This window comes from Saccostrea cucullata, unplaced genomic scaffold, assembly GCF_032062105.1.
Source record: "Saccostrea cucullata isolate Sc308-1 unplaced genomic scaffold, CSIRO_AGI_Scuc_v1 ctg16841, whole genome shotgun sequence".
NCBI classification, from domain to species: domain Eukaryota; kingdom Metazoa; phylum Mollusca; class Bivalvia; order Ostreida; family Ostreidae; genus Saccostrea; species Saccostrea cuccullata.
In genome coordinates, this window is record NW_026929162.1 from 1 (window position 1) to 14,144 (window position 14,144).

General features: G+C 33.8%; 2 long non-coding RNA genes across 2 annotated transcripts; one reads left to right on the forward strand and one right to left on the reverse strand.

The window, feature by feature from the left end:
- Positions 1-4,270: 4,270 nt before the first annotated feature.
- On the forward strand, positions 4,271-6,153 carry LOC134279956 (uncharacterized). Its single transcript, XR_009994793.1, has 3 exons — positions 4,271-4,695; positions 4,899-4,992; positions 5,239-6,153. It is a non-coding gene; the product is annotated as an uncharacterized LOC134279956 (long non-coding RNA).
- Positions 6,154-12,243: 6,090 nt separating this feature from the next.
- On the reverse strand, positions 12,244-14,144 carry LOC134279957 (uncharacterized). Its single transcript, XR_009994794.1, has 3 exons — positions 14,086-14,144; positions 13,293-13,421; positions 12,244-12,363 (listed from the first exon to the last, which is right to left on the reverse strand). It is a non-coding gene; the product is annotated as an uncharacterized LOC134279957 (long non-coding RNA).

A 14,144-nucleotide genomic window follows, 5' to 3' on the forward strand; every position in this document is an offset into this window, starting at 1 on the left:
TTAAAGAATTTCTATATATATAGAAAACTTGGCGCCATTTGCCCCCCAACCCGGGGGAAAAAGTGAAAAAGTTTTTATTGTAAAGTTTACATTCAAAAGTAGTAACATGACCAATCATGGATTTTATTTTTTAGAAAATGATTTTTAAAGAATTTTCCTATATATATCTTTGAAAACTTTGGTCGGCCATTTTGGCCCCGCCTAACCCGGGGGGTCATGATTTGAACAAACTTGAATCCACACTACCTGAGCATGCTTCCATATAAATATGATGAATTATGGCTTTGTCATTCTTGAGAAGAAGATTTTTAAAGAATTTTCCTATATATTTCTATGTAAAACTTTGGTCGGCCATTTTGGCCCCGCCCTACCCCCGGGGGTCATGATTTGAACAAATTTGAATCTACACTACATGAGCATGCTTCCATATAAATATGATGAATCATGGCATTGTCATTCTTGAGAAGAAGATTTTTAAAGAAATTTCCTATATATTTCTATGTAAAACTTTGATTCCCCATTGTGGCCCTGCCCTACCCCAGGGGGTCATGATTTGAACAAACTTGAATCTACACTACCTGAGCATGCTTCCATATAAATATGATGAATTATGGCTTTGTCATTCTTGAGAAGAAGATTTTTAAAGAAATTTCCTATATATTTCTATGTAAAACTTTGGTCGGCCATTTTGGCCCCGCCCTACCCCCGGGGGTCATGACTTGAACAAATTTGAATCCACACTACCTGAGGATGCTTCCATATAAATATGATCAATTTTGGCTTTGTCATTCTTGAGAAGAAGATTTTTGAAGAATTTTCCTATATTTTTATATGTAAAACATTGGTCGGCCATTTTGGCCCCGCCCTACACCCGGGGGTCATGATTTGAACAAACTTGAATCTACACTACCTGCGGATGTTTCTCCATAATTTTCATCTTTCCTGGCACAGTGGTTCTTGAGAAGAAGATTTTTAAAATATGCCACCAAATTTTCATTTATTCCTAATTATCTCCCCTTGAATGAGGGCGTGGCCCTTTATTTGAACAAAATTGAATCCCCTTTACCCAAGGATACTTTGTGGCAAGTTTGGTTGAAATTAGCCCAGCGGTTCTTGAGAAGAAGTCGAAAATGTGAAAAGGTTTACAGACAGACGGACAGACAGACGGACGCCGGACAAAATGTGATCAGAAAAGCTCACTTGAGCTTTCAGCTCAGGTGAGCTAAAAACAAAGTCTAGACTTACAAATGCTTTCAATGGCCGTAGAGGGAAAAGGTGCATCTAGTTTATCTATGTCTAAATGATTTAAAAGGTTTGGAGAGTGAACAGACTCATTTTGTGCCAAAATGCGGTTCGGATGCCTTTAAAATGAGGTCTCTCTCTCTCTCGCTGAGGATGTTTATGCCTACTGTAATTTGCAATCAAGATAAACATCTCTTTTACTTTTGTTGTTTTGCTATTTTTGTCATTTGCTAATTTTTTTTTTGTTAAAACACATTCTGATTGCACACACAAGTACTTTGAAGTTGACATAAAAAGATGCTAGAACTTCTGATTGACAATATCTAATGTATCTATGTGGTTTTTGGAGACCAGGTTTTCCAACAATCTATTGGAACCTCCCTTACTTATTCAGCAATATACCTTCATCGCCTTCATCTATATATCTTAGTTAATTCGATGCGCAAGAGCATGCTCTACGTATGAACAATTTTTTAAACGAGGTAAATTATTGACCAAAAAGTTGATAAAACTAGAATATCAGCAGTCTCGTTAAAAGTCATTATTTCGTTACTTCCATGGTCAATATAATGACCTTGTCAGCAGGTACAGTTTATCAATGAATCAAATGCTAACTGATGTTTTTCATACTAATTGTTAGACCATTATTTATACACAGAATTGACGACTGATTTCCCCGTTATTTCCCGATCATGACAGGGAGCACACGGCGGGTGTGACCGGTCGGCAGGGGATGCTCACTCCTCCTTGGCACCTTATCCCACCTCTGGTAGTTTGCAGGTCCGTGTTTGCTCTGCTCCTATTTTGTATCGTTTTATGAAATATTGATCTTGAATACTGTTCGTAATCTTCAAATGTTTCCGAAACATATTGCTAAAATTTGTTTTTCCCCTAATCTAAATAGATTTAACTTTAAATAAGAGCAGAAATAAAAAACCAGTTACATCCTTTTAGCCTACCTTTTGTCAGGTCTCTGAACCTTTATCGTAAATCTCGACGAGAGTGTGAAAATGTAGTTTAAATAATGACAATTTTGTATGTGCGTGTTTTTTAACTTTAAATATAAAAACGTCTAGACTTTCAAATGTTTGCAATGGTGGGGAGCGATAAAAATTAATCAAGCTTATGGTTATCTGTTTTGATTTGTGTCTGTAATGATTTAAAAGGTTTCGAGAGTGAAAACAATATTTTGTGACGATATGCGGTATGGGTTTCTTAAGCCAGGCATGCATGCATTCATGTGGTATAAATTGAACTCCGACAAGTTCTTTTAGTTGCTTGATGTTATTGAACCCCGAAAAGATTTTTTGATTACAGAAGTCAAAAAATGAGGGTCTCTCTCTCTCTCTCTCTCTCTCTCTCTCTCTCTCTCTCTCTCTCTCTCTCTCTCTCTCTCTCTCTCTCTCTCTCTCTCTCTCTCTCTCTCTCTCTCTCTCTCTCTCTCTCTCTCTCTCTCTCTCTCTCTCTCTCTCTCTCTCTCTCTCTCTCTCTCTCTCTCTCTCTCTCTCTCTCTCTCTCTCTCTCTCTCTCTCTCTCTCTCTCTCTCTCTCTCTCTCTCTCTCTCTCTCTCTCTCGTTGAGAATGTGTGTGCCTACGGTAATTTGCATTCAAGCTAAACATGACTTTTACTTTTGTTGTTTTATTCGCCTTATAGATTTTACAAACAGTCTAAGTAGTATTAGTATATAATATCGCATCAGTTAACAAACGTTTGTACTCAATTTTTTTACTATGGATTTACATGATCAAAGACAATAAGTATGTACATGTAAATGGCGAATGCGAAACATATTGCCAAAATTTATTTTCCCTTAATTTAAAATGATTTAACTCTGATAAATAAGAACAGAAATAAACCAGAAGTTACCAGACTTATCAGAAAAAAAAAGTTTTTATTATTTATTATTGACCTTTCTTAAAAAAAAAATCACAAAAATTAAGACCGGCCCCGATTTTGAGTCCTAAAGAAAAGAAAGTCCTATGACACTGACTTAAAAATTCCACTACGGATCCAGAGATAGGTTCGTCAAATAATACAAAAATGAAAGGCTGGGTAGAAAAAAAAAGATTAAGAATCACAAGTGGGGAATACAAGCACGACTGATATATAAAACTTGAATGAACGAACTTTTTGAACTTAAACGATATTTATGGCTTTTAGAAATTATTAAATGTAAAAGAAAGATAATGATGTTAAGCAGTGATGCATTTGATGACTTTATCAAGCTCAGCTATGCATATTTTCAAATTCACTTTGAATTATAGGGTACTTGAAATCAAAAGAACGTTGTAGTCTTTATAAAAAGTAACAGATTTTCTTGATTGTTCATACATTTTCTTAAAAAAAATCGTGTTCTTTAAGAAGTTATAATAAGGAAAAGAATCAATATGTCATTTAGATTGCCGATGTGCAATGATCAGATGCATGCGTACATGTATCATATTTATAAGAGGTCCATGCATATCTCTTCCCTAGTCTAAAACGTCTCACATCCACTGATATTTTCTTTTTTGTTACGATTTTTTGGCTTTTAAAATAATTTTTTTGCGTTAAGCGAGATTAAACCGGATGCCCTGGGCAAACGACAGGCTACGCTTGCGCGAGAATGCTAGAAAGTTCGCACCTTAGATAACTTTCCCGTAGAATAATTCGCCCTATTCGAATGAAAATTCATTGGCAAAACGCGCTTTTAATTCTGCATATCTCATTTACATATTCATTGGCAGATCCGATTTTCTCTCTTTTACATATACTTTTATATACAAACTAAACATTAATTCTATGGCAAATCGGCTGTAATTTTCGGTAAACTTCGGCTTGATCTCGGTAATTTACGGAATAAAATGCTTTTTCATTTCGAGTCAATATCAAAGGCCAAAATTCAAATGTTTTTGTTTCAATTGATAGATAATTAAAGAAAACAACTTGATGATACCAAATTTGACGTTTAAATACGTTTAAATGTGCATCTTTAAAATAAAACGATGTCTCCGAGGCTATAAAATTCAAGATGGCGGCGCCCATGAAAAGTCGGCAAGCCGCAAGCGGCAAGGGAAGGAACGGTTCAAGAAAAGACATAATTTGACGAGCGCCCAGTTGTTTTAGGAGATCGTACTTGTGAAGTAACCTTATTCATGATTCCATGCATGTTTTTGTGTCACGATATAACCCTCGTTTTGACCAGTAAGAGTTCGTTACATGACTGGAATGACGAGTTTGATGTTCATTGTTCTGGTCAGAGGCCTCATATTGTGCTCAAAATGTCACTCCGGACCATTATTCTTTAGCGAGAGAGCAATTAAATGTGAGTGAAACTCGGGTTAGCTGGTTTTTATACATATAGTGCGGAAATTGCTTGCAGCTGGCATCGATGTTCCCAAAACGACAAAAGCTGAGAAAATCCAAAGGGATGCAGTATTTCAGTATCAATACTAATACACAGATTGCAACAGGTAAGCATTTATATTTATATTTGTTTATGGAATTAATGTTATCTAATTTAGGCATTGACAACTAGTATAAAATATTCCTCACATCTAAATTTTTATGTGACACCATGAAATGTTGGATAATGCATATAATTTATAAATAGCATTTACATGTTCATGCATCTCAACAATTGCATGTAATATAATTGTATCTATTCTTTTTGTAGCTATAATCTGCAGTACTGTTTGGGAGACCCTCAGAAGATAAACAGCTTGTTGTCAACATTAAATTTATTATCAATACATGAAAGAATTTTGAAGGTATGAACAGTTTTATTATTATATCATTTGGTAGATACATATATAAATTTGGTGGCTCTAAAATCAAATGTTTATCAATCAATTTGCTCGGGAATCAATGTAAGAACTAAGAAAAATATTTGACTACATGCAGTAGACTATATGTTATCATGTAAGTTGGACGGAATAATCTCTGCTGCAAACTTTCAATGACTCACGTATATTGTATGAAACAATCATCTGTGTAGTATTTCTCATTTTCAACAGGTGTTCTATGCTGAAAAATCAAAGAACTACAGGTATTTGTGTGTGCTGATTGGTAAGGTTTTATGAAGAGGAGTCTGGCAGAGACCATGACATTTTCTCATCTAAAGCTGATCTATAGCTATTACAGGGATGGTGAAAATAAATTAATTTATGTTTTCTCCCAAAACCAGTGATGGCAAACCTAGAGTGACTGGAACATTTAAAGTTCTAAAAGTTGTATGAATTTTTTGCTGCCACATGTATTTATCAATTGTACCTAAACAAGTTGGTCTGTATTATGGATCATCTACTAGTATCACACATACCTAATGAGATTACTGTCCAAGTCCTTATAGTATCTACATTTATATCACAAGTACTATTTATTGTGTCATTAAATCTTGAAATTCATTTTCAAAGTCTGTATTGAATGTTTATCACTCTGCTTTGATACAATTTACTGTCGCTATCAATTTTTAACCTCAGCATTTCAGTGAAAAAAATTTATTCTTTTGTGTACATTTTAAAATTCTAGACATAATTATAAATTCACATTATTTGCAGAATTTCAAACCATTTTCATTTATATACATCAATTTTGTACATTAAGTTACTGTAAATGTATTATATTTAGCGTGTATGATATTTGGCGGAAATTGATTTTTGAACAAGTTAGCATAGATATGATTTAGCGGATAACTTAATGTTCTTATTAATGTGTATATTTGCAAAATATTTAGCATTGTACTTGAATTAGCGGAAGTTTCCACAGAAAGCACTAAAAAGAATACACAGCCAAATGTAATATATTTACAGTATGATATTCATTATTTTTTACTTGAAAAAAAGTATAAAAAGGGGGAGTTGAAATAATTTAAGGGAAAAATTTGAATTTTCTAATGAATTTATAAATATTTCTCTTTAGAAATGTTAATGTTCCATGGTAACAGCATGTTTCAAATGACATTATGAACATATTTTATATCTTTATATTTTATATTTACAAAATGACCGTTTTGTCACCTGTTAAATTATTTTTCTTTAAATAACACTCTTACTATGTTTTGTTATTTATTATTCTTTAATTTTATATAAAGATTACAATATAAAAGTAATTTTTGTGTCATTATTATGTTCCCCAAACGGAGTTTGGGAACATACTGTTTTTACTCGTTTCTTATTATTATTATTAGGGTCTTCCGTCTCCAACGGAAGACTCTCTATTATTCTATTGTTTCTTTTTCACTTTTCAGGTCCTCCGTCTTCAGCGGAAGACCTTTTATTCTTAGGTTTCTTTTCCACTATTTTTATTAAGGTCTTCCGTCTTCAGCGGAAGACCTTCGATATATGTTTTTCATAATATCACGATAATATCATGATATTTTTAAAAGCAATTTTTACAATGATTTTATATGAAAAGTCATTATTTTTCTTATGCTAGAAAAACAAAATTTAACTTTCTTGAAATTTTTATGTATGTTATTCTTAGGTTTCTTTTCCACTATTTTTATTAAGGTCTTCCGTCTTCGTATCACGCAACAAAAAATCGCGATATACCGGCGATAAAATCGAATCCCTAGCGGAAGACCTTCTTGTTTTTCTTAGATTTCTTTTCCACTATTTTTATTATTGTTTTTTTTTCTTACCGATTTTGTGCGCGCGATTTCTCGAGAACGGCTCGATTGATTTTTATGAAACTTTCAGGTCTGATAGAACATTAAAAGGTCTAGACATATATTTTTTTATTTTGATGACGTCGCTTCCGGTTTGGAGTTTTCTGCGATTTAGTGAATTTTAGAGGATCACTTTGTCCGGCAGTTTTCTCAAAAAGCACTTAACACAGAAGCATGAAATTTTCAGTGATGCTAGAGCAACCTTTGGAGAAGTGCACTAAGTATTTCATAACTACCGGATGTACGAAACGCCGACGCTCGCTATGGTCCGAAAATAGTCCTAACGTAAAATTCTAAATTTCTGACACTTTTTCTTCGATATCTTTTTACCTAGAAATATTTTGTTAAAACATATAGAACAAAAGAAGTGTAGAATTACATGATCTTTCAAAAGATATCTAGAAAAAAGGGCTGGCCCTTATAATTAAGGGCCGCGAGGGGCTGAAAGTTTTTTCTTAATATCTCAAAAAAGTATTGAGAATTTGTTATACCTCAAAGAAGCAAAGTTGTTCAAAATGTCAAGTTCAATCTATTGGCGTCGTCAAAATACGTCCGGTGACGTCACTTCCGGCCAAACCGAAGTGGTAAAAAAAAATGCATATTTTTGCCGTTCTTGACATGTTTTTGGGTAACATCTGTCACTGGGAGCATAAAATTCAATTTTCTGTCCGTCGTTGTCACTTCCGGTCAAACCGGAAGTAGCAAAAAATGGCTTATTTTTGCATTAATTAACATAAATTTGGAGGATTTAAACCTTATTGCACTTCATTTATCATTTTTTTAACAAAATGAAACATACATGCACTTCCGGTTAAACAGGACGGAAGACCTACTCGTTGCTTTGCAACGAGCTTTGCTCTAGTTATTATTAATTATCGTTTTTAAGGTCTTTTTCAGCGGAAGACCTTTCTGATTCTTAGGTTTCTTTTTCACTTACCGATTTTGTGCACACGATTTCTGCTGAATGAATTTTCGGCACTTGAACCTTATGCGTTTCTTTATTGATGACGTCACTTCCGGTTTTTTATGACCGATTTTGTGAATTTTAAAGGGTCTCCGATTTTCATGAAACTTTCAGGACTGATTTCTTCCGATTTTGCATGGAAAAAACTAGACTATGTATTTAAGACATGTAGAACAAAAGAAGTGTAGAATTTAAAGATTTTCATATCGAATTTGTTTTGTTCAAAATGTCAAGCTTAATTTCAAAATACGTCCGGCGATTATTATTCCGGCCAAACCGGAAGTAGTCGAAAAACACGTATTTTTTTGTTTTTTTCTTACCGATTTTGTGCACACGAGTCAAAAAACGGCTCGCTCGATTTTCATGAAACTTTCAGGACTGATAGAGCATGGAAAAAACTAGTATATGTATTTTTTGTTTTGATGACGTCACTTCCGGTTTTGGGATTTCCGCGTTTTAGTGATTTTCAGAGGGTCACTTTGTCCGGCAGTTTTCTGAAAAACCACTCAACACAGAAGCAAGAAATTTTCAGTGATGCTAGAGCAACCTTTGGAGAAGTGAATTTCGTATATCACAACCACCGGAAGTACGAAGTGCCGACGCTCGCTATGGCCTGAAAATAGTCCTATCAAGAATTTCAAAATTTTTAACACCTTTTCTACAATAACTTTTTACCTAGAAATATTTTGTTAAAACATGTAGAACAAAAAAAGTATAGAATTCCAAGATCTTTCAAATGATACCTCGAAAAAAGGGCTGGCCCCTTAAGTCAGGGGCCGAGAGGGGCCGAATGTTTTTCCTTCATATCTCAATAAGTATTTAGAATTTGTAATACGTCAAAAAGGCAAAGTTGTTCAAAATGTCAAGCTTTATCTATTGGAGTCGTCAAAATACGTCCGGCGTCGTCACTTCCGGCCAAACCGGAAGTAGTCGGAAAACGCGTATTTTTGCCGTTCTTAACAAGTTTTTGGGTTACATATGTCTCTGGGAGCACACAAAGTAATTTTTCCGTCCGTCGTCGTCACTTCCGGTCAAACCGGAAGTAGCAAAAAATGGCTTATTTTGAAGGTTTTGATGCAAAATTGAAATTATAAAGTCACTGGAGACTACTTAGCTCATTGCTTTCTTTTGTTCCGGCACTTCCGGTAAAAACCGGACGGAAGACCTACTCGTTGCTTTGCAACGAGCTTTGCTCTAGTTATTATTCTTTTTTTTTCTTTACATTTTTTTTGCAGAAGATTTCTCGAAGATTTTTTTTTTTTCTTACCGATTTTGTGCACGCGAGTTCTCGAAAACGGCGCACTCGATTTTCATGAAACTTTCAGAACTGATAGAGCATGGAAAAAACTAGATATACAATTTTTTGTTTTGATGACGTCACTTCCGGTTTTGAGATTTCCGCGTTTTAGTGATTTTCAGAGGGTCACTTTGTCCGGCAGTTTTCTCAAAAAGCACTTAACACAGAAGCATGAAATTTTCAGTGATGCTAGAGCAACCTTTGGAGAAGTGAATTTCGTATATCACATCCACCGGAAGTACGAAGCGCCGACGCTTGCTATGGCCCGAAAATAGTCCTATCAAGAATTTCAAAATTTTTAACACCTTTTCTACAATAACTTTTTACCTAGAAATATTTTGTTAAAGCATGTAGAACAAAAGAAGTGTAGAATTTGAAGATCTTTCAAATGATATCTCGAGAAAAGGGCTGGCCCCTAAAATTAAGGGCCAAGGGGGCCGAAAGTCTTTCCTTTATATCTCAAAAAGTATTCAGAATTTGTAATACATCAAAAAAGCAAAGTTGTTCAAAATGTCAAGCTTAATCTATTAGAGTCGTCAAAATACGTTCGGCGTCGTCACTTCCGACCAAACCGGAAGTAGTCGAAAAACGCGTATTTTTGCCGTTCTTGACAAGTTTTTGGGTAATATATGTCTTTTCGAGCTTAAAAATTAATTTTCCGTCCGTCGTCGTCACTTCCGGTCAAACCGGAAGTAGCAAAAAATGGCTTATTTTTGCATTAATTAACTTAGCTTTAGAGGATTCAAAGCATTTTCGGGCGTTATTTCTCATTTTTGTTATAAATGAAAGCTACTTCCGGTCAAAGAGGACGGAAGACCTACTCGTTGCTTTGCAACGAGCTTTGCTCTAGTTATTATTATTATTCTTTTTTTCTTCTTTGTTCTCCGGTCCCTTTTTTGTCCGCTAGTGTTCTTAGAAACTGTTCATCCAACTGAGCTAAAACCTTTTCAGGGTTAATAGGTGTGTAGTGTAGGTGTGCGGAACGAAGGTCATTTTGCGCGCATACACATGCACGTGCGGGTGCGTGAAATGAGTGGAATGACTGATATACTTTAAATAGCCATAACTTTTACATTTTTTGATGAAATACTTTGAAACTCATTATATAAGGATACATTAATAGTGTAGATAATGTGAGATGATCAAATTAGCACGAACTCACGCACATGCACGTGCGCTGCGCTCTGATTGGCTGAAACAAAAATCTCATTATCTTTTTTGCTTTTTGCCGAAAAGCTTTGAAATTTTAAAAACAGTCATGCATGAGGATATACTACAGTATGATATGTAACATTTTTCACGAAAACACGCGCATGCACGTGCGCTTTAATCTGATTGGTTAAAACTTTAAATTGCTATAACTTCCTTGGTTTTCAACCAAACATGATGGGATTCAGAGCATAGATAGACATTATAGACTTCTACAAAAAAGTATGGTCATCATGCACATGCATGCACGTGCGCTTCAATCTGATTGGCTGAAACAAAAATCTCAATATCTTTTTTGCTATTAACTGCTGTAATTTCTAGTATATTAAAATACTTAAATAGTGTAGACAAGTTGATATGGTCATTACGCACATGCATTCAAATGTGCACGCATGCAATGCATAAATTTGAATATACTTAATATACTTCTGGGAAAACATTGTTATAGTCTAAAAGGCATAGAGTTCGTCTTATTTAATGAAGCTTACAGGGAATAAGGCACCAAAAGGGAGTTGGGGAGCGTTTGGGGAACATCTGTAACGGTTCCCTTTACAATTAGCCCTAGTTATGGTATAAATTTCATAGATTACAATTTCTGTGATTTCCTTTAATAGATTTTAGTTTTCATCAAGAATTATCTTCCTTAAATGAGTTGTTGCCCCTGATGACCCAATTTTTTAGTTTTTCATGACCCATACTTTGATTTTAGAACATAAAATCATAGGTTTTCCAGGCATAAATTTTTACCCATTTGTACAATGGATACCTTAAGAAGTTATACAGTATATATATACATGTAACTTAATAATCTGAATAAAAACGTCATTCAACGAATAGAGATAGCTCTCAAAAGATATAGCAAGTTTTTGCCGGCACTAATTTTTGTGCATCAAGACTCGGAAAATAATTTAGTGTTTCAGCAAACAAAATATCGTTTGATAAAGGTCTGTAGCAACGGCTTTTAATGTGGGGGGGGGGGGGGGGGGTCCGACAAAAAAATCTGCGTACTACAGAGCTGTGCTTCTCGTTAACCATCAGATCTCTATTTTTCATGATAAATTTCTTCCGTATATATCCAGAACAGTCCAAGTCAGTATGAGTTACATGTAGCAAAATAACCCGATTTTTTAAACTGACAAAACTAAAGGTCGCTTATAAAAGATAAAATTTCACAAAATTGCTTTGAGACTACAGTCAGTTATAAGTAGGCAGATCATTGTAGTAAAAGTGAATAAACCTACATGAATATTCCCTACACCTAGAAATTTTCTTAATTGAATTTCAGTTAGAAAAAAACATGCATATGGTCCACGTATTGCAGTCCTTTTTTAAAGGACAGCAACTTGTACATTAATTTGGTTATTCACGAACTTTAGAGTGCATCATGACAATCATAAAGTAACGATGAACCAGTATACCGATGATGCAATAAATATCTGTCCCACCTGTCAGCTGTTTACGCGGCAACGAAACTGCCCTCCTCAACGAAAGAGCGCAACAAGGGAGATAATCTCGAAATTTGCGTATTGGCTATTGTTCTGCACTTTCATGAACAAACGAGAAAAAAGACAAACCATGATGTACAAACCAACAGTTCTCCTTGTTATGTTGATAGATCTTCAATTAAATATAAACAAAACGATGTCATAACCTGTATGTACTCAAGGGGATATATACTGAACTTTAACATTGGGACAATTTACTTACTTATCTGGCAAACATTTGGATTTTTTCCTGACAACACAAGGATAACTTTGTCTGGATAAAATTTCTCCTGAAGAAAAAAGTGCATATGTATTTCAAATTTATAATATATCATAGAATTTGCTTTTCTAGTCAATTTAGAATTTACCTGATGTACCGTAGGGTAATATCTGTCAATGTTTACCTTTCAGTCTCTTTGTTTGATGTTTTCTACTTTTTATAATCCCTTTATTAAGGCTTCTGTGCGCTGTTACTCTAACTCGCTTCTTTAAAGCTTTAATTCTTTTCCTTTGCATGTCCTAAATATGTATAAAAACAAATATATGAGGAATAACCAAAATAACACAATCTTTTTATTTGATTTGATTTCAATTAACATTGTATAAGACTAAAGAACAACTGCTAATCAACTACACGACTTAAGAAGACAATCGAAAAACAGCACCATTTTTTGTTAATTGTACAGAAGCAGTAAAAAATTGAAGTTTTTAACTTATTTATATTGCATGAAAATTTAAAATTTAAATTCAATTTTCAAAATCTCAATATTCTTGTTGACATTTTACTTAAAGATGTCAAAATCTATGAGAACTCTTAACCAAAGACAGAATGAAGGAAAAAGTTATACAAAAGGGAGAAAATGTGTTAAAATGTGTTCTAGCATGGCAGCTGATCCCACCTCTATTTTTTCTTTATTGTTTTAGGGAATTTTGAGCTTGAATACTGTCCGTTATCTCCAGGTAATTCATTTTAGCGTACTAGTATTTTGTCATTTTACCTATGTCTCGCATTTATCTGACATTTTGTATAAAATAAAAAAAGTAAATAAAAAACAAAAACGTGTTTTATTACCATTTTTCTGATGTTAAAACAATAAATCTCGATTCAAAAATATCATAATGCTAAAGTTTTGTGAGAAAGGTAATTTTTTAAAGATGATATATAATCTTACTGATACTTAATATGATCCCGCAAAAAAGGGCCAAATAAAGAAACTTTGAAAAGCATGTTTTTCATGTTTTATCTAAAAAAACAAATAATTTATTCCCATAGAGAGCACAGAGAAATACGTTGATCATTTTTATGATATAAAAGGCATTAAAGTAAATATTGCAAAAGCTCTTTTCATATATATCAATATGCATAAAGTATTATAGTCAGCAAAATAATATTCATGATGCTTTATTCAGTAAGACAATATAAAGTTGCTAGGACTTTATACACTTACCATTTTTGTTGAACTATTCCTCCTTCTAATGTTGAAAACAGTTTCGTCTTCTTCTGTAATGCCTCTTTCCTCATTTCTTGGTATTATTTTATGGTATTCCATGTGTTCCATGTTAAAGTTAACCACAGACTTGATAGTAAAAAAAATAATTAAAAGCATCTATTAAAATGTGACGAATTCTTATAAATGAACAAGAAACACAATCATTTTCTCCTAAAATTGCCTTCTGAACATTAATTATTGTTTTATGATGGCTTCCACTACCTGCATGATGAAGTGTTGTAACAAAGTGACAGTTTTTGTCCTCGGCACGGCAAGGAGAGTTTAAACGCAACAGCGCATGATTCACCCACACTTATGACACTCTAAAAACTGTTTTATAGATAATCGTGGAAATAATTTCAATAATACAAATACTAAAAGCTATATAAATAATCCCACGAATAAAATGTTGTTCGTTTGGTTTTTTTTGTTTTTTTATTTTCAAACTTCATTTTAAAAAAAATGTATGTAAAATTCACAGAATTGCGATAAACATACATGTATATCCACAGAAAGAATAACCTTTGAAAGCAAACAGCAATCAATTACTCAAAAGTTTATCAAACCAGTGAAATGCGGGAGCTGAGCAAATACAGACCTCTTAAAAGATATCTGAGATGGGACAAGTTTAAACAACCTCTAATTGAATGAACTGATACTGATATATGAATTTTCCGTCTTTCTTTTAAGAGAAATTTAATTTACATGCATTAATTATATAGGATAAACTAAACAAAATTTTAAATCTCACCTTTCTGTACTCCACTGTGTTAAAGTGACAAGTGCCAACTAAAGACAACTAGCAGGACG